General features: G+C 39.0%; 1 protein-coding gene across 1 annotated transcript in view; it reads left to right on the top strand.

Annotated features, from left to right (window-relative positions):
• Positions 1–23,835, top strand: part of LOC309691352 (ephrin type-A receptor 6-like) — a 183,806-nt gene that overhangs the window by 117,966 nt on the left and 42,005 nt on the right. The gene's annotated exons all lie outside the window — the stretch shown is intronic.

Raw genomic sequence — 23,835 nt, 5'->3', positions numbered from 1 at the left:
TTGCATGACAGTGTCATGACTAAAATCATTTTCATTTCTTTGTAGATTTTCTGCACTTGGGTGTAAATGGACCAGCTGAATGTACAGCATATGTTTAGCTTTACCTAATAATGCTGCTTGAATTACGAGCCATAGACTAAACTTCCATAAACTGGAACAGAAACACAGACGTGACTCATTGTCACTTACTACCTGCCAGCAACCCAAAGGAGTTTCATGCTTTTCTTTTCTTGAAAAAAAGAATCCTTTGAATGTGTTCACACCCGATTCCCAGCTAGATAGTTGATATATAAAATCCCATATTACATTCTTTTCATGCTTTTGACGTCATTGCCCATTGTTTGCTAATTATTTTCTGCTGCAGTATGTGGCCATAGCAACAATAGCACTGTTAACTTTGGAGAACGTTTCACCCTGCACATAATACACCAAATGTATTGCCAAAGCTGCTGTCTGCTGTTGCATTCAAGTGCTTGGTCTCCACAGGAAGACTGAATTCTAGTGTAATTTCAATCTCTTTATAGTCATTCTGTGCTGTGAAGCTCCTCTCATCTTTATTGAGCAGATGAGATGGTCTCAGCGGTAAATATATGTTTTCTTTTACACAGTTTATAAAGCAGACCAACTTTCAAGTTCACCTATCACTTTGAGTGCTTTGGGGTAACAGGGGGTTCTTGTGTGTGTATGTGTGTGTGACAGAAAGTTCTTTGAGTGTGTGCATAATGCTGTTTGTTCTCTTCTGACACTCCTGACTTTTAATAGAGTGCAATCCTCAAGGAAAGCAAGTCCACACACACACACACACACACACACACACACATACATACATACATACATACATACATACAAAATGGATTCGCTTTCTTCACTTCTCTTCAAGTGGCATTATTAATCTTTACATTTTAAAAAAAAAGGGTCTGTCCATGAACTATTCTACTCAGTTTAAAACCGCACTGAGTTTTTATTTAATTTTGAATTTAAAGTTTTTAAAAAATATGGTCTGAGGCATCAATGTGCTGTTGTGTTTCCCCCCAAAGTTTTAATAATAAATCAGGATTTTAAAAAGCTGAAGACAGACAAGCAAGCCAAAAGGTGAAACAGTAAATGGCGACAGCGGCGCTTGACCTTATAACCACACATTTTAATCCAACTTGCCATTTAAATCTTTCATAGCCTCTTTAATTTTTTTCTGATCTCTTTTTCTTTAAAGTTTTAATGCATTGCCGTGAATATATATTATTACAGTGTCTGCTTTGTGACAACAGCACCTCTCACCTTTTGTGAGTCTCACATTCTACAGCTGTCTCTGTAGAAGTCTGTATTTGTACTTTTTATTTCCTTAATAATGTTTTAGCTACAGAGTGCTGTTAGTTTATTAAATTATTTGAGGTAATATAGAAATTAGATGTAAAAGATGTACAACTGTGGCATAACTGTGATTAGAATTTAGTGGGAAAGGAAAAAGCATATTAGAAATCTGGGCACGCTACAAACAAGGCTAGACTGGTTACATTGTTGCATATTGTTGTTCTCAAGTTATCAACTTGAAAGTTAGAAATGCTCTGGTAACTTCTTGTCCTTTCACAAAAGCTTATTGAGGTAAACTCCCAGTTTTGTCTGCAATGGTTGAATAATGCTGTATTTGTAAAAAATTTGCATGATTGAGTGCACTTGTCAGTAAAGACCGTCGTATGTAGTCGAAGAGGGGAGTGCTGTGTTTGCAATTGTGCAAATAGCGTTGTACACACAAACACACACGTGCAGACATGTGCATTACAACCGCGCAACAGAACGCAGGGTGTGTGAAAAAAATCCTGCACCTGTAATGGAGAGATAATGCTGAGTAAGACAGACACACACACACACACGCAGGCGCACACACATATATATGTTACACACTTTCACACACACACACGCAAACACAAAGACATAATGACTATAGCGCCATTTAACTGGTGTTGCTGTAGAGTCATGACCTAAATGCGTTGGGATTGCAGCATCATTGGTGATTACCACAGAAAGCCCTGTGATCTATGGCGCCTATAAACACACGACAGGGAAACAAATTCACCCTAGCACATTGTCTGAGACAAATTCTGATTATCTATCATTATTAGACACGTCTGCATACTGTGTACACAAATTAGTATATCTCTCAGATCTGTATCGGTTGAGTTGACCTCTCTATCGCCCTCTCTATCTCGATTATAGGCTTTCTAAAGGCATTTAATTTTGCACATCTTGGTCCAGACAGATGATTTGGTATTTGGGAATAAAGTTAATTGTGCCATACTGCCTTATATATTAAAAAAATATTGGCATGAGCATAATAATGAGCCTTGGATGACTCTACAAGGGATTTCGGTTTTTTCTACAATTACTGTAAGGAAACAGTGCTATTACAAAACCCTGTAGAAAATATCCAGCCTAGTATGCAAGGAATAATGCAAAGGAGGAGTTCTACACTCGATTTTAGCTTAATTCCATAGCATATTATCTATAAGTATGACCTATACAAGTTAATAATTTGTGTGTCTGTTTCTCCTGATGGCCTCTTCATACCCTGCATCCTGTAAATAAAACTGTTAAAAATGTGTTCTAGACAAAAATGAGCTACAACACAACTCCCAGTGTAAGACAATCTGACCTTCAGAATAAAAGTGTATTATTTTAATAAGAAATTCCATTATAGGTTTTAGCTGTAACATTGATAGTAACATTGTAAAACTGTTCAGTCAGCAGTCGGATGCAATGGAGGCCAGTGCTGAAGGACTTTGAAAACTTAAGTAGAAAAGGTTAGAATGAAAAAAATAAGTAAAAGAAAATTATTGGAGCAGCATTACAGCATGTTGGATCTATAATCACTTTCAGATTTATATATGAAGTTTATGGTTTATGGGACATAAAATAGTTTAATTGATTAAAAAAACACAAGTAGCTTTTTGTTTTGTTCTTGTCTTCATTTAAACTTCAGTAAATAGCAATAAAGCTACTTGATATAGTTGGTCATTTAAGAGCATCCCTCCTTTTTGCGATATATGTAGCATAATTGCTTCAAAGAGGCCTTTGGGAAAGGTCTTGCATGTCCTACAAAAAATGCCAAATACAATTTGAATATCTCAGTTTCTCAAATATAATGTTTAAAGTATAACCACATAATTGTTATATAGATTTAGTTAAACCCCAATATGGTTCTGGTAATGCTTTTAACAAAAAAATAGAAAAAGATAAATTCTACAAATAAAAGTCAATCTTTGGTTGTCCATCTTAGTTAATTGTTATTGTTAAGTGACCTGTAGACATGTGTGGGGCTGCACAGATTTTTCCCCTGTGTGTCCGTGTCACCTTATGCATTATTGATTGAGTCTGCTGATGGCTGGTTGTCTGAATATATTTCTCTAAGTGTCACAAAAAAGTCACATCTATTAGTTCTTGTACGTGTGTGTGGACATGAAATGCCCGTCTTATTGCTTATTCACCATTGTGTGTGTGTGTGTGTCTGTTTGTATGTTGGTGTGTTCGTACCACAGATGGATAACACACATAACTCACGCACACATTCTTCGCTGGCAGTAAATCCCCACAGACCACACAGTCCTGTTAACAGAAGGTTTTCCTGTCAAAGTGTCCTTGAGTAAGACAGTCAAGCCCTGCCTGGTCACTCATCATAAGTCAAATAAAAACCTCTGCAAGATGAATAAAATATTGTGTGAATGTTCTTCTCTCGAAGAAGCAGACAGAAAGATCCTCATCAAGTTTCAATGGGACGGACAGCAATTTTCTCCGTGTTTGAGCTGGTTATTCTCCATTAAACCAAACAGACTGCAAGTCTAATTAGTCATCACATCACCCACAGAAATATTAATGGTTGTTTATTGCCTGCAATGCTCAGCCTTTTTATTGATAGTGTATTAATAGTGTATCTTTTTTGTCATCACTTACCATCGTCACACAAAATAATCATTTTTTAATATCCATGGATGGAGACTTTGATGTGCCAAATCTTGGCTCAACAGTTTTCAGAAACACTCAGGACACTTTTTTTTACCAAAACCAACCAGACAGAGAAATGTGTTGATGGGGGTGGCATGGGAAAAAAAAAAGCTGACATTTGAGAGACAGAAGTGAGTAAAGGACACAGTGAGAATGACTGCCTCTTGTGTAATTAGAGCCCAGAGAGAAATGGATTTGAGACAAAGGAGAATCGTTGACTACAGAGAACAAAACTGGCCTTCTAGCTACTTTTTAAGGTGCTCATGTCCTTTCTTCGGTGTTGTTTTAAGTGCATACAGACCTTGTAGAAGAAATTGTCTTTAATCTTTATTCCAGTGTATTCTCTATTATTCTATTGCTATCAGCCACAGTTCTCATATTATATTGCTAAAATAATGAAGCTTAAATCTTAAACTAATGATAATTTTGAAGATCACACAACGTACAGAGTAATAAGAAAAGTAATGATGACATCTGCTGTTAAACAAAATCAAAGCATTAGTCCAGGAAATTAAACCAACATGGACACAGAGCTAGGGTGACAACAAGAATAAAGTGCTTGCTTGCTATATTTGTGATTGCAGACATGACTTTTTAACAACTCAGTTTTCACAAGGAATTAAATAAAGTTTTATGCTACAACATTAAGATTTTGGGGGATGTTAGGAATATAGTTTGGGGGGCACGAGAGAGGGCAAAGGATAGAGATAGTGATTTGGATCCAGTCGTGCAAAGCTGGGTGCAAACCCATGTTGTCACTGACAGGAAGTGAAGGGTACATGCCTTCCTCCTGCCACCCTTTATCTCTCTGACCTCATGGAGCGCAGGCAGTGTGCGTATGCCTGTGTCCATGCATATGTGTTAGAGAGTTGGATAGACTGTGGTTTTGTAGTCTCCCTGTGTTTCTCCCTCTTGGCCAGAAAGAACGGGCTCTCCCAGTAGTTTGGTTTCACCCCAGTGAGCACACACACTGAGCTACAGGCAAAGCTTTGGGATAGTTTCAGTTTACAGCTACATACAGTACATGATGCTTTCCTCGAGCTTCCCATTTCTTAAGGGAGCAAAGAAAAGAAATGGTTTTGTTTGAGTGCTCATATTAGTTTAAATTAAAAAAAGAAAAAAACGAATATTACCAGATTAAACCCGTCACAAAACTGGGCAAAATGTTTAATAAAATGACAAAACTATTATTATTGGTATTATTAACACCAGCGTGAGTGAAAAGAAATTCTTCAACTCATCTAAGCATTACAAAGGGAAATAATCATGTAAAGAGTTGGATATATAAAAGTGTTCTTCTACTTAACAAGCATGCCTTCCAATGTGAGAACAGGACACGGCAGAAGAAGGACCAGAGTGAAAAACTTGGGCTGTGCCAGACCAAAAACAAAAACCTCAGCAGAAAGGTGGTAATGTGGTTGCCAGCAACAATCAATTCTTGTGAGCTGGAATTGAATAGATGTGGAGCAATGTAGGTGTTCAGAATATGGTACAGATGCATTGAGTAGTGGGCACAAGGGAGTTTATGTTAATAAAGACCCATCAAAGTCAGTAATGCAGCTCATGGATTCACTGGGGGGGGGACAGCAATGCAGTTTTGCTTTTTAACACGAAATTTCAAAGTATAGCCAAGTAATAGTCATATTTTGACCAGAAAATCATAGTACTTAAAATGACTGCTAAATTGACCGTCATTTAGTAATCCTTGTTGCTCTTGCTCGTCCCCCGTGCCATTATACAAGGAAGTGGGCAGAAGCTATCTATCAAAGAGGAAAAGCACACCCACTTAAAGCTCTTTGTGTGCATATATTTTTACCACTGTGTGATTTTAAATACTAGCTTTTGCTCTCTTGTCACTTTCCCAGAAAACATTGAATCTGTCTTTTGGCATAGGCAATATATTACTAAAACCCAGAAGACTTTTTTTACCTCTTTATTCTGTTTCAAAGTGAAGAACGAGGTTCTTAAGCATCGTGGAGCATTTGCTGTTTTTGTCATTTTAATCTTTCATCGAAACCTGTAGCATGAGGCATCTACCAGAATACCATAGCTGTGCTTATTTTATATCTCTACATGGTTTTTGAATTTTGCTACTCATGGCTCACAGGGCAAAATCATCATTCAGAGCATCACTCTTTGTTATCTACTGAGAAACCAGATGATATATAAAAGGTTCCTTTTTTTAAAGACACTGTGGTTCTGACAAAAGTGGAGATGAACAGCATGAGCAGTCCATCGTCTTAGTCTCCTTCAAACTGCGACATCTGTGTTGTAGTTGGTGTGTGTATGCAATCCAGTCAAAGGTCTTTTCACATGCATACATCATATTATTAGAGATAATATATTTCTAATGTTTCTACTGGAGTCAGCATTATCTAATGTTCATGAAGAGGGTCTCCAGTTTATTTAAAAAGCTGCCAAAATAAAATTGACTAATTTCATGAATTGTTATTACTTGCTGATTATGAACATGTCAATTTCTTGGTGGACAAATGTTTTGTCATCATAGCCTAAACATGAAAATTACATGGCTTCCTTTAGCCTGCAGAAGAATCGCCATGCAGTTTGGAAAAGAGTAATATAGGTTGTTTATGAAGTTATTTGGTATGGAATAGATAGCTGCCTTGCAGGTATCCCATGCAGCTGCTGGGAGGCCTGGGGCTCTTTGGTTTCCTCTTCCTCCTTCATTTATCCCCAGATATGCTTGATAATATTTATATCGGGAGACTATGCTGGCCAGGCCTGGAGGACTTCAATCTTCTTCACTTTTAGAAACTTTATAGTGGAACCTAATGTGTGGTTAGGATCTCCATCTTCCTGAAGAATTTCAACATGCTCACAGTCGTGAATGTACTCTGCACTTGCAATGTTTCCATTCTCCTTACAGATCCCCTTGGCACCCCCTTACTGGGTTTAACCACATATATGACCCAAAAATGTGATGGTTCTCTAAGTAAGCCAAGAGTCAAGACTTGGGAGCATAGACAGAGCTTAATTGATGATTTTCCTGGAAAAATAATCTCCAGTTTTCTCCTGTGAGAGCCATCTTTCTTTTGTACTGGTTTCTTGACAGCAATATTGTAGTAGGGACCAGAAAACAGTTCTTCTTTAAATTAGATTTTGCTGGCATTCCGTTTTCCTCAGGCTAGCCATCATTTGACCAATACCTGGCCTTAACATGTTGACTCATCCAGTTGTCCTCTCAAGCATTTGTCTTATGTGGCCTACCTGACCTGTGTTTGTCATGAACATCCCCAGTCTTTGTGAAGAGTTTTCAAATTCTCTCCATTTCCCTTTTAGATGCATTGAAGACATCTGTAACTGCAGCAGGAGGCTTCAGATGATCACATCAGAGAACTTTGGTCTCTGGTCTGATCCCAGACATGTTTTTAGAACAGCTCTTGCACTTGAACTAAGACCTTGTAAATCTGATTTCTCTTTATCAATATTAAAAGCACAACATTAAAGTCATTTTGGCCTAAAAATAAGAACTATTTCAATGCAAAATCTTTGTCCAGGCCAGATTGCTATGTTGAATTTTCCCAGATGTCTTTTACAAACAGCTAATAATCTTTATTTCCTTGGGATTCATTTGCACTATTCCTGACTCTTTTTAATTAACCATGAGTCAAAATATTAATTACATTCGATATAATATATCTGATCCGGGCTGCAGACTCTACATCACTTGCTATACATGCTTAGCGCATAAACATCACATCACAGCACTGTGCAGCACTATGCTTGCACATTATGCTGTCTTTCAGTTGCCATCAAAAACCTAATGCCCCAAATCTCAATTTGTATCAGTTATCAACAAAAAACTTCCATCTTCATTTCGTTGTCATAAAGGTCAGTATGATAGAATCAGAAAAAAAGAGACTTGTTTTGTGTATTGCGGCAAATATTACATCAATTCAATTTAGTTTCACTCCATAACTTCCCCTTATCCACCACTCCCCCCCCCCCCCCCCTTCATTGACTTTATGGCTCACAAGTTGAGAAGCACTGAACTTTAACCAGCAAATATCTTATGTAAAACAGATGCATCGATAGTAGCTGAATAACAAAAGTGGGAAATTATACCTTCATTCAAAATGGTTTCATGGGTGCTGGATAACACTGGAAATATTTAAAAGGAAACTGAGACCTCACATGGTGTACATGTTTGCATTGCCCTGGTTTTAATGCATTTTTAGACTGCTTCTGTTATGCATACATCAAAGCAATACCTGTACAGTTCATTTTGATAGACACCAAGGAAAGCACAAACTAGTAGAAGTAATATTTATCCATATACAACTTCACATATATAGGACAAGGACACAGGAAATAGGACATACAGTGGGTTAGAGTCTGATGCAACATGCTGAACAATGCAGAAAGCAAACCCAAAGCATCAGAAGCAGGATTTTGAAATTGGGATTTAAAATGCGAGTGGCCTATGCAGACTGTACTTAAATAATCATTATAAATATAGATGGCCAGTTGTGAGAATAGAGAACGTACAAAATGTACACACAGATTTGGGTTCTGTCTTTTGTGTAGCTCGTGTATGTGTGTTTATGTATGAGTTATTGTATTTTTTATGAACAGCACCTGGCTTGGGTGTGTTGAGTAATTACATTTTCTATTCTCATATTGTTATCCATGCTAGAAGGCAAATCCAACCTCCACTGTTACCTGTGAGTATATGGGGATTTAGCTATGATATTGTGCCTTGAAGATTAGCTTTTCTTCTGTGGATGTATAAATATGAGAATTAAAGCTGAGCTTATTGATCTGGGAGTTTGGGCTGGAGTGTTTATGGCTTTACTGCTTGCATTCACTTGTACTTTCAGACTATCTCTAGTAAGGTGTTGCAGGGCTATGATGCAGCCTTGCATCATATCCTAAAATATATTGATGCAGGTGTTATTATCGTATATGTATGCACATATATAGCCAAAAGAATTCAGAGGTGCATGCAAGATGAATGACACTTTATTTTATATAGACAGCTTGAAGGGAGCAAATGCCCTCCTTTCCTCTTTGTTGTTTAATCATTGCAATCTTACCACACAAACACACATATGTAATAATGCTCTCACATTCCTAGAAAACTTTTGTGCTCAGAATAAAAGCAATGATGTGAATTCAGGAAAATAGGATACAGTTACAGAGTATGACGGCCCTTAGAGCAGCACTTCTTAGCCAGCTGATTCTCTCCCTTCTGAGATCCTCAGTGAGGATTATAAAACCAATCAGCAGACGGTGATTGCTGCAGCCAGCCTGTGATTGGATCGCAACCGAGGTGCCGCCATTAGCTCTGCAAAGAGAAAGAATGAGAGAAGAGAAGAACGAGACGCCGGGAAAGAAAGAGATGAGAAAAGAGAGCCGTTACAGAGAGGGTGGTAGTGGGTGGAAGAGAAACAGAAGATGAGATCTAGAGAACGTAAGATCAAGATCTTCAGAGTTTCCCAACAGCTTAGGCTCTTCACGTACTTACGGCCACTATCACAAAAATTTGTCCTAAGTGTTCCCTGAATTGGTTACCCATCATCTAACCCATTCAGACCACTTCCAGCCCCCCTGCTCTTTTCAGCTAGAAAAATTGTGTACTCTAGTAGTTTACTCTCCCACCTAACCCACCTCTGTGCATAGTTTCTACAACATATTTTCTTTTATGCATGTTTAACATTCTCTTTTATGAATGTAGACATTTGTATACAACAAATTTACAGAAGTTATTTCAAAATGGGCACAACTATTAAATGTCAATAGAACAAGGAAGTTATCCTAAATGACAACATAATCTTTTCGAAAAACATAGGAAGCATACACTGGTCATAAAGAAAAGATGTAGCCGCAGCAACACCATCCGATGAGTCGTGATTGTATGCATGCAGCGTGCGATATAGACACCCTTTAAGCACTAAATAACATGGAAATAAAATGTAAAACAGCATGTCATTATACTTGTCAGATAATTATATAAAAATGCTCCCAAAGGCACTATCGCTAAAAACACAGCCAAGAGTTCCAGTTCAGGAATTCAAACTACTACAAGTGAAGCCTTGCAGCCAGTGACCAGGTACAGCTGTCTGTGTCAGCATCCAGGTGTCAACCAAAGCATCCATACCGACAACATTTAAGCCATAACGAATCTTCAGTGGGAGATCTAGAAAAAAAAGAAAATTCATAGTCACAACTGTTGGCACTTCAATTTAGACTAACTCAAGTGGGAATTCATAGAACTTCATTTTTTAAACACAAAATAATCTGTAGTTGGTGTTTTGATTTCTTTGCTCGATGCTACTTGACCAGTCTGGTATCTTAAATATTGGATCGTTTAAGCAACTAAACATTTTTTGTAGATTACTGAAACCTGTGACAACACATGCCACATGCATGAGCCATCACGTCAATACTGCACTGATGCATAAAGTTATTTTATTTTAAACTGAATTGAATTGTAAACATAAAAACAAGCCAAAAACATTTCAATGGCACAAGCAGCATGGGTTAAAAAAAAATGAAGAGCTACTACATCAATACAAAAGACAGATGCATGCGATATGTCTGCAACTCATCTGAGAAAAAAAGAAGTGGGGGGGAAGACGCAGTGACACACTGCCAGTCAAACTGGCCGGAGTCTATAGTTGAGTCAAATTTCTCAGCAGAGAACCACAGACAAAGCCTTAGGGAGTATGGCAGCTCTTTTAGAGACACATTCATCCCATCTTTTGCAACAAGCCACATCACCAGCTGCTACATGACAGCTATCATGGCTCCTGTTCCTTAACTGAACTGGGTAACATGTCTTAATGATTAAAGACCTAAAACACTGATTCTTCTGTGATGAAGTGCTTTGACAAACTGGCAGTGGACATCCAGGGAATTGTATCAATCACACTAACCAGCTAGTGGTTTGCTTATCAAGCCAACAGATCAACAAAGACGTGTTCTGAGTGCAATCCAAATAGCTGTGTTTCACAGAGGGAAGGAAACAGATAATTTCATATACTATTTGTTGATGACAGTTCTGCATTTAATACAACCATCTTCTCCAAACACTTGGTCCCGCCCCCATTCTGCAGCTGTTTTAATGTAAAGGAATGCAAAGATGGCTGGTTTACTTTAACCATGTTAATCAGTAAGTCTGGGAAGCACATGCTCATTATTATTCACTCATGATACCTCTGTCATATGCATTCACTGGTGAGAATGAGAGGGCCCACAGAGAGAAGGCGCCAGATGACTTGGCATGGTGTTAGCACAACAGCCTATTATTGAATATAATCAAGAAAGAGCAGATGGTAAATGTGGCACGTTATTCATTTGTCGCCACCTAAACATGGCTGAGAAAATGATTTGGTTGTACTGAGGCATAACTTCAGGAGGCAGGGATATCTAGTGATTTCATGAAAAGACTTACTTTTGGAATTATTTTACTTTTTAGTTTTTCTTTGTTTCATTATATTTAGCTTTTGGCATCGTAAACCTACACAGGTTTTTATGTTCTTCTGTGTTAAGCACAGTTTGCTTGTAATGAAATGTGCTACATGAATAAAATTGCCATGGTCATTATAGGAAAATTAAGGTTTAACTGACAAAGTGATTCTTTTTATTCATATCTGTTTTCCTGTTTAAAGCTGATTTGAATGAAGAGATGATATATTAGTTCAGTGCTTTGGGATTCTGCCTCTCAGCAACAAGGTATTAGGATTTAATCTCAGCCCTCACCCCTTCTGCTCTTTCTGTGTTTGTGTAGCTCTCTTCAGGGGGCCTAGTTTGCAGTAGCCCAAAAATTAACAGATCAGGTGAAAGAAGCCCCCCTAGTGCAAATTTGGCCATGCAGGTGCATCTTTATTTGTATCTGTGTCAATCCTGAAATGGACTGTAGACTGTTTTGGTTTATTTTCCTGCTTTTCCTGATTCATGCTGGGATGTGCCCTCCCACAGTGGAAGTAAATTAGGAAGGGATGACCTCATAGTGTTCCAGGAAAGAGAGCATAACGTACCGACATGGATGGCTTCATGTATCAAAAACTTGCTATATTATTAAGCTGTGACACTATAGCATTGTAATTTCAACCTCCAGAGAGAAAGAGGCTAACCTACAATATGAAGTGAACTAAAGCATGTTTTATCCTATGTGGCGATGGTGATTTTTAGCTCACGGGGTCAAGAGAGAGGTTCAACAGTGTTAACAATCTGCAAAACACGGTGGAGGCTCTGTCATGGTTCGGGTCTGTGTTTCAGCCAGTGGTGATGGAGATCGTGTCCATCACCACTGACTGTGCTAGCAGTCACACCATGCAAAAAGCATCTGATTGAAAGCAGCTTGATTTCTTAGCATGACAATGATCTCAAACACACTGCCAATGCAGAAAAAGCATGGATCAGCCTCCCCAGATGCCAGACCTCAACACTTTTGAAGCAGTGTAGGATCACTTTGATAGAGAGGAGAACAAAAGCCAGCCTGCATCTAAAGAAGAGTTTTGAATGTCCTTGAAGAAGCTGGGAGAACTATTCCTGAGGACTGCTTAAAGAAACGACAATGGTCTATGAGAGATGTGTTGAAGAATAAAGGTGGCCAAAGGTTGTTGTACAAACTTTTGCTTTATGTATTGCATTTCAATGTATGTTGTACATTTTAATAAGTCACTGTAGCTCTTTACATTTTCCTAGCAAAATATAAAGAAATGGAGGGCTTTTCTTTGGTTTTCTGCTTTTTGCATTTATTGGCGTTCAACAAACATCAGACCTCCAGCACGTCCATAATATCCACAACACTGTGCTTTGCTTTTAACCGTAACCTTGGACTAATCTAGAAAATGTTTTATTAAATTGGCTAAATGGAGCAGCACGGTGGTGCAGTGTTGCCTCGCAGTAAGAAGGTCCTGAGTTGGACTGTGTGAAGTTTGCATGTTCTCCCCATGTTTGCGTGGGTTTTCCCTGGGTTCTCCTGCTTCCTTCCATGGTAGTTAGTGGGGTTTGGTTAACTCATAATTCTAAGTTGCCCAAAGGCCCATAGGTGAATGGTTGTCTGTCTCTCTGTGTTAGCCCTGCGACAGACTGGCAGCCTGTCCAGGGTGTACCCCGCCTCTTGCCCTGATAGCTGGAATAGGCTCCAGTGTGTGTGTGTGTGTGTGTGTGTGTGTGTGTGTGTGTGTGTGTGTGTGTAATGAATAACTTTGTGCATCTGTGATACAGTGTTAGCAGGTGTTCACCCAGTGAGTTTGTCGGCAGATTTATTTAGCCTGATTCCCACAGGGCTTCATGTGACCTGGGGCATCTGTTGCCCCCTGCCCATTTTCTGCCCTTCAGCACCCCCTTATGTCAATGCCCATGACCTGCTGCTACCACACGCACGCGCACACACACGGAAAAAAAAACCTTGACTAGTTTAGTTGGAGCTGTGGAGAAAAACAACAGATGTTGAGCTAAACAATGAGAATGCTAGAGGTGATTGTCATGTTTTACCCATACCATAAACAATAAATGTCTGATCTTTGCCCTATCCTAATTGTGCAGTTTGGGGGAAAAGAGAGCAGGAGATAGTGATATTTTATTCGAGAATTAATACATCTATCTTCATTTGATTTTGTTATACTTTTGAGCAGGAAGACAAAGGCTAGAAAATGCAAAGAGCAGGTGAGAAAGGCCAAATTATCACACCTGGGCTCAATAGGGAGATCTGCACCAATAGAATGGCCTTGTATATGTTTATTGATATTCAGGTTACAGCATACAAATACTCACCTGCTTAATATGGGTAACAACAGATAGTTGGGCTAGAGACAAAGTCATAGAGTGAAGTCAAACTTTAGATGCATATATAAGGAAATGAACGTGAATATTTGGGAGACCAGTATGATTTAAAATTAATTAATTTCCTTTTGTGCATTTTAAAATAACCCCACTGCTCATCTTTTGACATAGTGGTTCTTCCACAGCGAAAACAAAAATGAACCAGTGAAAAAAGGATTCGTTTGAGGGACTTGCTACAAAAACTGTTTGTTTTTCTTGAACATTAAAAACTGTTTAATGAAAAACTTTAACAGTTTTTATTTCTTTTATAAAGGACTGCAAACTTCATAGTACATACACATTTAGATGACTGAGGTGCACACACTCCATAATCACTACTTGTGTCTAGGTTGAATTGCAACAGATTGAAGTGTCAGCAACATCCTGGATGGTGTCCTGGGGGATCTCCTCCCAGATATGGATCAGGGCATCAGTGACCTTTTAGGCAGTCTGTAGTGCCATTTGGCAGCATTGGATACACCAATACATAATACATAATGTTCCAGACATTTTCAATTGGATTCAGGTCTGGCAAACCTGAGGGTTAGTGGTTGGCATCGAGGCCTACATCATCAGGAACTGCATACACAATCTTTCTGGTGTTCTCTACAAAATGCCAGTCTTGCTCCATAGTTCTGGGCTCAGGTCCAACTTAAGGACATCAGTCATCCTCATGCTTTGTGGAGTGGTTTTCCAAGAAACATGCACAAGTTGAGGTCATTTTGCAGCGCTTCCTGTTCCTTGTCACAAAAAGGAGCAGATACTGGTCCTGCTGCTGTGTTGACTCGATTTTAAGGCCCTATCCAGCTTTCCTACTGTTATTTTCTCCACCTGCTTCAGACAAACTGTCCTGTGGTGACACATAGTATAGGCTGTCTTGGAGGAGCAGAACTATTTGCAACCTTACTAGGCTACAGATATTCTCCCATGCTACTAGCAGTAACAAGAACACTAGTAAAAAGCAAAACTGGTGGGATGAGGGGAGAACAATGGCCTGCAGCCACCACCTGTAAAACACTTTTTCGGTAGTTGGTGAGTTTTTGCCTCTCTAGTGCACCTGCTGTCACTTTAATTCACACCAAAAGCAGGTAAAATTGATTTATAATTTCTAACTGGACAGACTGATATCCCTGATGTTTAACTCACTTTGTGTAATACAGTGATGATCAAGTGTTCCCTTCATCTTTTTTGAGCAGCTGCTGCTTCAATGAGCGCATGTAAACCAAAGAAATATGAAGCAACATCAGTCACTTCATTAATTATAATTATTACTCTTATTGGTAATTATGAGTCTTATCCTTTACTTACTGCAGCTGTCATGCACAGAGTCACAGTTTATTACCTGCTCTGTTTTAAATGTCAACTGAGTCCATCCATTGCAGCTGGCTGAACATGTATGCTTAATTGTTGTTGTTGTTGTTTTTTTAAATCACATATAATTAATATACTAGGAACATTTTTGTGTCATAAAAATATTTTTTTGTGCTATAGCTAGTTAAAGTGACTATATTGACATATAAGCTTGTGGTGCAGTCGCAGTGCGCTGTTTTTCTAAAACATCTGTTGGGGCTTGGTGTATGTGCCAACTGGTGCAAGAAAATATTGTATTGTTTGAAGATTTGTATAAGCAGAAGAGGATTGGAAGCATGAAAAATATTCGAGCAACGTGTCTTGAAAATTTTTTGACAACATTATAAAAATTACTGAAGCAATTTATGCTTTTCTGAAGTTTCCTCATGAACACACAAATCTACTAGATAATCTTCAGGATCTGCCTGGAAAATACCTTAATGCCAGTTTTGCTTTAAGTTGTTCAGACCATCACTGAGCTGACCACATGCTCTGCAGTGTTGTGTGTGGCCATATAGAATACCCCCAGTCAGCTCCTGTGGGCAGTCCAGAAGAGCTGTAAGTCACCTATTCGCAGCCACTGTTAAGAATAGCTATTCCCAAGGATCGCTATTCAGCAGTGCTAAGAGCAGGTGGAGAATTTGAAGGAAAAGAGATTTGCTATTTCTCTTGCACAAAATGATTTATGCCCAGACTTTTATCAGGAAGCTTTTCCCCTCCTGCAAAGATCATTTCCCCTGACTTCACCTCACAACGGGAACTATTTTAAGCATTGGCTCATTAATACAGAGTGATTGGATTCATTGTTCTGCAATCCTGATGGATGTTCTCTGAAGTTTTCTCTCTCTGAACTCCCACCTCAATCCCCTCTTCAATCTTCGGGCTGAATTTCCTCCAAAGAATGCAGCGCCATTGTCTTCTGAAAGTTGGATAAATCAGTTGTCAATGCCTTTTGTCGGTTCAGTTCATTTAAATGAAATTATAGTAACCTCACTCCATCAAACCATTCATAATGACAGCAGTTCTAACTTAAATCTCCACAGACCTTTATACATTTTAACAACCACTGGAGACGTATTCAGCTTGAGGTCTTAAAGTTTGTACTACACTTTCACACTGTATTCAATTGTATTCACAGTGAGACATCAAATACAATGACAAGCCTTCTATTGTCATACACAAGACGTACGCACTGTATTATCCCTTTGAACCGCCACCTACTTTAATACCTAAACAGAAAATCAGTGGATTAACTAATAGAAACAGTTTGAACTACCTTTGTCCCAGATATTTGGAAGTATTTACCAGTAAAAGTTGGCGTGTGTTCGGTCAGAGTAAAGCAGCACAATTGCAGAAGAAGTTGATTAACAGAAAGTGGAAACATTCCCTCCAAAATGGCATTTTCTTTGTTCCACAGAAAACATCAAACTGTGACCTTTTGCACATTTATTTGAAGCACTGTGTGATCGGCCCAGACAGGGATTGCATTATTCTTTACCACATTTACCATCACCTTGCACATTACGAGTGCTATCAAAGTGCATGCTTCTAGATTCAAACAATTCTTCATGGCCCATTCATGCAACACTGTATCAACTGTGTGCTCTATTTTAACTCCAGGATAGCTGACTTTGACAGCAGGCTTGTGTATAGATGGCTCTGCTGGAAATTTGCTCTATAGGAAACTGTGCTGCTGCAGTGAGTCTACTGTGGGTGCTACAGCAGGGTCGACTGCTATTTATACTGGCACTTCACTGCTCTCCCTGTGTACTTCTGTTCAGCGAGAGGATGAGAGGGGATTTTGAAGCAACAAAAAGTTTAGATTCTGTTTGATTTTCACTGATGTTTGTATTTATGTAACGAGCCACGATACTTTTTCCACCACGATTTTGATTCTTCTCTAAATTGGAAGCCACAGACAGCACTGAAATTACATGTTGATTTCCCTTTAGAAAGCCATAATCACAGTCAGCAAAACTATCACTGTTACTGCCATTATTATCATCATAAAATCTTAGTGAAATGTCCTGTTAAACGCAAGTAAGATGGAGGCTTAGGCGAGCAGTATGGTTGAACAATCTAGCCCTTTAAACCCTAACCTAATTTACCCTTTAAACCAGGGGTGGGCAACTCCAGGCCCCAAGGGCCGGGGTCCTGCAGGGTTTAGATGTATCCTTGATCCAACACAGCTGATTTACATTGGCTATATTACATCCTCAACATGTCTTAAAGTTCTCCGGAGGCCTGGTAATGAACTAATCATTTGATTCAGGTGTGTTGACCCAGGGTGATATCTAAAACCTGCAGGACACCAGCCCTTGAGGCCTGGAGTTGCCCACGCCTGCTTTAAACAATAACCTGTCGCTGGCGACGGGTTAGGCTAACGAAATGAAGTCTAGATGAAGCAGATAGTTTTTTTGTGTTTGTTTATTTTGTTTTTTTCTGAGCAATTAGATAAGTCTGTTCATATTACATGAGAAAATGTTGAAATATAAGAGCAAGATATCCATCCATCCATTTTCTTCTGGTTCAGAATAAAAATGACTAGAATGTAGTAAACACACAATGTACAACACAGAGTAAAAGCATGACTAAAAATACAAGACATAAATAAATATGAGTAAAACAATAAAATCAGAATAAACCAAGCAGGATTAGGTGGGTCTTAAGAGCAGTAACAAACTCCACTATTCGGAAGACTCAACAGCATAAAAGCCCAAAAGCCAGCCAGTGGGACTCAAACCCAAGGTCTCCACCACACCACTTTAACTACTTTATTTATACAAATTATATTAACTATATTAACTCAATGATTTAAAATTCAAGATGTGAGCAGGTGAATACATGTCCATTTGATCTAACTACCCAAAAGATATGTGTATAGCACCTCTCCAGTTACCTTTTTACTTTCTCACATGTTTGAACATGATGCACATTGACGTTTGTGTCGGCCTATATCTGTGTCACTTTCCAATGCTGAATGCTTGGTTTCAACCATAATGAAGCTTTTAAGTAGAAGCATGAGGAATGGACAGGGTGTTAAGGACAGGGACCGGCAGGGAAATCAACTGTCAGCGGCCAGATACTTCCGTTCTTCTCATTAATTACTTTTGGGGAAAGAGAGGTGGAGGTCAAATGAGTATTGATTGTGGTGGGCCAGTATAGGGCTGGTTTCACTGGCCTTTCCCACACGTCATTGCTTCTCCACATCCCCATTAAGTGGGAACAAGAGGGATCAGTGGCGAGCTGGGACCTTATTAAAGACGGGACCTCAGAGTGTCAGACAGGCTAGCTAGCACACAAACCTTCTCTATGTGACAGTGTGCAACGCTCCTTTTCACTTTGTATCTGTCTGTCTTTTCATCCCCCTTTCACTACTTTAGCGCAGATTGTCAATAAGAGAACAAAGGTTTAAATGTTGTTCGTTGTTTGCAAGTTAGACGCCATCCAATGTCAAAGCTTATCACTCGAGATTTTGTTGATTTATTTCTTTGTTTTCCTTTTTCCTTTTCCTTTCTTCCCTTTCTCTTACTATACCTCCAAATCACTGCAAGAACATAAAAATGGCACAAAACTTACAGAAACGTCCCTTTCCTTTTTCCTTTTTTCATTGCCATCTTTTTAGTCCATTCTTTTGTTGCGTGACTGATGATTTTAATTACCTGTTAACTCCCTGTACTCAGCAGATACACATGATAAATTGTCCGGGTGGCCGTTATAGCCACCATCTGGATGGGGCAAAGGAGTCTAAGGAGCTTTTCTATGCTGTCATACTAAAGACAGCCACCACAGCGGGAGGGGGGGATTGCAGGTGTGCCGAGGGAGAACAAGAAACTGGCCCAGTTTAGATTCGGTTGACAGCTATTTAGTGTCGTAAGGGTCACTTCCATTTTTCCTTCCCAAGACTACAGGAAGTGACAGTATGCCTCTAGAAAAGGAAGCTGATATCGTCACAGTAGGAAGAGAGACTGTTTTAGGCGATTGGCTAGGAAATTGCAGGACTTTCTATTGAGACTGAAATGCAGGAGATGGAAGAAGAAATGTGAAGTTTCAGTGGATTCAAATGAGGCATTATGTATTCATAGACAGGGCCTATGTAATGTTCAACATCATCTTAAACACAAGTACTCAAATATCTGAAGAAATGCAGCTAGAAAAAAGTTGCTTGGTGAAATGGATAGAAACCCTACACCCAACCAAGGAAATTACTCAGAAAAGTTCTTTTTCACACTTAATGCAACAACTGCTTATGTTATCCAGGAAACTACAACAACTTTATCTTGCTGAGGGATAGTGCCATCTGCTAAAGTTGGGGTTTTTTCTAATAACAGTGCCTTAAAGCGACTCTAGTTTGACTTGAATATTTGATGAACAAGATTTTCTAGTTATATATTTTTCCTTTCTTTTTCCTCTCCTTTTTTGGAGGTACATATGTATACAAGTGCTTAGGGAAAGTGGAGGTAATGATGAATATGGTGAATCAATAGAGTGTTGAGCATGGAGTAGGGATTAATTATGTACATGCTTCTTCTTACTCAGTTTTGGAGTTGACAATGATGTCGAAGTTTTCAAGCAAGCATGAATGTAGCATCCTGAGACTTTGGCACATACCTCCACTTTTGCACATGTGCGAACACTGGTTTAAGTGATGTTGGATAGCTTTGAGTAAAGTTAATGTTGTTTCTTGTATATAGTTCTTCTAAATACATCCAAGGTAGACCCTCAAAACACTAATTACCTCCTGTATTTATCCTCATACATAAGACATAGGAGATAAGCTTCTTATCTCGTTTCAGTAAGAAAGTTGAAAAGGTAAACTTAAACATATACCACATACTGACAAATTGCTGGGAGATTGGACTCTCAGATGGAGTTCATTGCCAATTAGGCAGCAATTTTGACATATCACGCTTGCCTAGGCTGTCACTTATTTGAGTTGGATTTTATAGCAACTCTCAATAATTAGGTTTAAGCCAGTTTATGTGGGTGTCGTCATATCTGTGTGATTTCTGTGTTTATGCTTGGAGTTCAGAACACTGCACAGATGACCTACAGTGCATTGACAAGGACCCTCAGCATTAAAGCAGCATAATAATGACACAAAACAAAACGCTACTTTAGTATTTTCTCGTCGTTTGTAAAAGCAGCACATATAAAACCACAGAACTTAGACATTCCCCAAATGTGACACTCCCTCTTTTGATTACTCAAAGTAACAGGAGACAGCTTCAATTCTTTCATTCATTCAATCCCTGAGTTCTGGAAAGCGTCTGTGGGGTGCTTCGGAGGCACTCAAAACATTTGACATTGGCAGCCAGTGTTGGGAATTAAGCTAGATGGTATTGAATTGAGCAAATTTAAATTCAAGTGGAATTCAGGCATATTGAATATTTGTTTTTCTAAAGTATGTGTACACATGAATGTGGTCGTGTAAATCTTTTCCCTCTATTTTCCCATGAAGATGTGCAGTGAAAAACCAATTTGGATGCAGCATGAGACAAACACATTCAGGCGCCTAGAAAAGCGATGTATCAAAATAACGGCTGTAAACAACAGCACCCATATGTGTTTCTCTCGTGCAGTCTATCTCTCTATCAGGATTGAATCAGTGAAGTGTTAGGACATCGTTTAAGCTCTCGCTCAGCATCAATACTGGCACTATTGATTTTTTTTAAACAGTTAATGGAAGCCTTTAGGGCAGGAAAGCTAATTAAAATCATATGCAGGTCAAGCTCATTTAAAGACTCCCCATTAGTTTATGTTGAACTTAACCACGCTTGACTGCAAAATCCATCCATCGGGCGTCGTAATTGACTGGTGTTTCTAATGGCTTTCCAGTGCTTCTTCATCTCAAAAAAGGATAGTGAGTTCCTCTGGCACATTTCATGCCGCCGGTGTAATAATCCACATACAAAATCATTAAAGACAATTGATGTGTGCCCTGTGTCCTCAAAGTATCTTGTCAGCACCGGGAGACATTGTTGTGTTTCAAAGGCAGCAGGCCTTTAGAGTAACGCATCTGCTGTTTACAGAAAAGCAAATATAATGTGCAAGTGAAATCTGGTGGCTGTGGAGGCCAAATTTAGTACAGCGAACTCAGTGTAATATTGAAGAAAACCAGTTTCAGATTATTTGAACCTTGCAACATAAACAATGGGTACACTGTTGTCATAGAGGTATGGACATGGTCAGCAACAACACTCAAGTAGGCTGCAGCACTTCAACAATCCCGATTTGGTTGCAAGGCAGGATGGGTTCGTTCTTTCGAGTGTTCTTTCTGCCAGATATTGACCCTACTATTTAAACCTTGTAGCAGAAATCAAAGCTCATCAGACCAGGCAATGTTTTTCCTACTGTCTGTTGTTTGGTTAGCCTGTGTGAACTGTAGCCTCATTTTCCTACTCTTAGCTGACAGGAGTGGAAGCTGATGTGATCTTCTGCCTCTGTAGCTCATCTAATTCAAGGTTTGACACTTTGTGCTCTTCTGTAAATCTTTCTTGTATTTGTTACAGCTAAGCAAAAGTAATTTATTTCTGCCTTCCTTTCAGCTTGAAGCAGTTTGGCCATTGTCCTCAGAAATCTGGTATCAACAAGGCATTTTCTCCCAGAAAACTCCTGGTCATTCAATATTTTCTCTTTTTCAGATCAATCCCAGTAGATCAGCAGTTTCTAAAGACCAGCCTGTCTTGCACCTATGACCAAAGTCACTTAAATCACCTTTCTTCCCCATTTTAGTTCGTGGTTTGAACCTCAGCATAAAAATGCAATATTATACTGTTAACAAGCTAGATAGCTAATGCTTGTTTAATCAGTTACCACTGCCTTTGAGAGCTGGTGCTCCATGCATGCTCAATGTAAAACACTAAAAAGGTTAACATAGTACTAGATTGATGTTTTCAGGGCAGTCAGTTACCTTCCTAAGGCTCCCCTTTTGATCTGCTAATTTTGTGGTTAATAAAAGGACTACATAATGGCATTTCATCAGAACTCAACAACTACCTCAAAAACTCACAAAACTTTATCATGAAATTCCTCTTTTTTTATTCAACTTTTTTTCTGAAAGATCTGTAAGTTGTGGAACTTGTTTAAACAATATGTTTCCACATCTTGGCACATCAAAGAGTCCTTAGACATACATTCTCGACTACAGCAGCCTAGTACTGCATTGTTTTGTTTTTTTACACAAACAAAGGAAAAATTGACTTAACAAGCTTGAAGTAGACATGTGTTTCACAAAGTTGATAAAGTTTGCTTAAAAACACTATACTCAGCATTTTTTAAGTTTGTCTAGTACTTTCATAATTCATTTTTGGTGGAATGATCCCCAGCTATGGGATAGGGGTGTCATGGTCCTGGGCCATGTGGGCCCAGTATTCTTAGTTCCTTGTATTTTTGTATTTCGTTCCTTATTTAGGCCATGTTTCCCTGTTGCCCTGTTGTGTTGTTCCCTAAGTGTTTTCCCTTCGTGACTCTTACCCCCTGTGTGCCCCTCTGTGTATTTATGAGCCCTCGTCTCTCTTTGTGTTTTATTCTATGTTTTCCCCAGCCCGTTATGTCTGCGTTCTCCCCGTGCTCTCTCTCCTCCTGTTTGAACCTCTGTGTACTTCCTGTTTTACTTTGCCCATCTCCCATCAGTGTTGCGTTCACTCCTGCCGTGTCTTGTTATGATTATCAGTGTCACCTGTGTTCCCCGTGTGCATCCACTTACCCTGATCATCCCTCATGTGTATTTAGTCTCTGTGTTTCATGCAGTCTGTGTCGCGTCGTCTGTGTTACCACCCCCTGTGTTCCGTATCTCCAGCCATAGCTTTTTCTTAGTTTATGTCCAGTTTAGGTTTTCTGTTTGAACTATTACCCTTATACTGCCCTCGCTCTGGTTTGTTCTGTTATCAGCCATAATAAAAGGCTCGCTTTTGTTTAATCCACTCCTGCATCTTCGCTTGTGTTCGCGTCTGGGTCCAACACACACATTCCCACACGGTCTATCTCCACGGACCGTGACAAGGGGTCTCTCTCTGTCCCTGTCTTTTTCACTCACTGTGGCTTTCTAGTATTTAATGAACATGGGTGCTATTTGTATTATTCACTTTCCAGATTGCAAGAACATTTTTTGCCAAATTCTAATAGTAGCTTGCCACAAAACATAGTTTTGTTTTCCTGATAAAGCACATCATAGCTTTAACTTTTCATTCTCTTAGCCATTTTTTCCACTTCAGGGTAGCTGACAGGTTGTGTGTGTGCATGTGCGTCTGTGTGTGTCTTTTCTTTATTCACTAATCACACACTTTTTCAGTTTGATTAAATAGGTAATTAATCTATTATTAAATAGAAACAGGCAGTTTTGCATTTTGCAGCTCTGTTTCCTGCTCATTAGACAGAAACTACCACAGGTAATTGAGGGGTAATAATTACCATATTATTATGTTCTGTTTCTTTCTTGTTACCCTACTATTACCATTTTATTACGGAGCTGTATTTCCTGTATTTTCCAATTACATAAATTTCAGCATAATATTACTCAACTGTAACCACTGTTGCTTCCATGATTTACTTGCATATTGAGTGGTTGTTACTTTGGTAATTGCTGGTAATAACTTAAATGACCACATTATTACATTCTTGTTTTTGGCTTATTACCTTACTATTACTCCTTTATTACCAAGCTGTAATAGAAAGTACTACCAAAAATCTGTGTGT

The sequence above is a fragment of the Aulonocara stuartgranti genome (genome assembly GCF_965226115.1).
Source record: "Aulonocara stuartgranti genome assembly, chromosome: 16".
In the NCBI taxonomy this organism is placed as follows: Eukaryota; Metazoa; Chordata; class Actinopteri; order Cichliformes; family Cichlidae; genus Aulonocara; species Aulonocara stuartgranti.
The sequence above is the reverse complement of the archived record's forward strand: the minus strand, read 5'-3'. Positions and strand labels throughout refer to the sequence as shown.